At 39.5% G+C, this 453-nt stretch overlaps 1 pseudogene; it reads left to right on the top strand.

Moving 5' to 3' along the window:
* The window catches only part of LOC119590436, a 3,237-nt pseudogene that overhangs the window by 1,649 nt on the left and 1,135 nt on the right, over nucleotides 1-453 (top strand).

Genomic DNA, 453 nt, shown 5'->3' with positions numbered 1-453 from the left:
GCCTCCAATAGAGTGATACATAATATACAGAAATATATAAGCAACTCGGAATAAAGGAAAATATGGAAGATTTTTCAGCAGAGCCAAAACATGATTCCCTCTAATATCTTACTTTATAGTAGCCACGCTGCAACCAATGATCGCATAAACGCTGTATTGGAAGTCACGTTCATACGAGGTCATTAACACTAAGAAAAAATACATATCAATCGTTCTTTACTTATTTGTTTAGATTTTTACAAATTAATGTACTATATTTTTAAGTCTTTTGAAAATACAGTTGTAAGGGCTGTCCCTTTCGGGTCCGTGAACCTCTGCTTGCCGAAGGTCATACACTGGAGCCGTATATAAAGGGGCGTCCACAAGCAGTCAGCAGCCACATCGTCCTCAGTGAGCCAAGAACAGGACCAGCCATGAAGCTTACGGTGAGCAGTCATACATGTTAGCTAACGA

Source organism: Penaeus monodon, chromosome 27 (assembly GCF_015228065.2).
Source record: "Penaeus monodon isolate SGIC_2016 chromosome 27, NSTDA_Pmon_1, whole genome shotgun sequence".
Classification (NCBI taxonomy): Eukaryota; Metazoa; Arthropoda; class Malacostraca; order Decapoda; family Penaeidae; genus Penaeus; species Penaeus monodon.
Note: the sequence above shows the minus strand (reverse complement) of the source record. Positions and strands in the feature narration are given on the sequence as shown.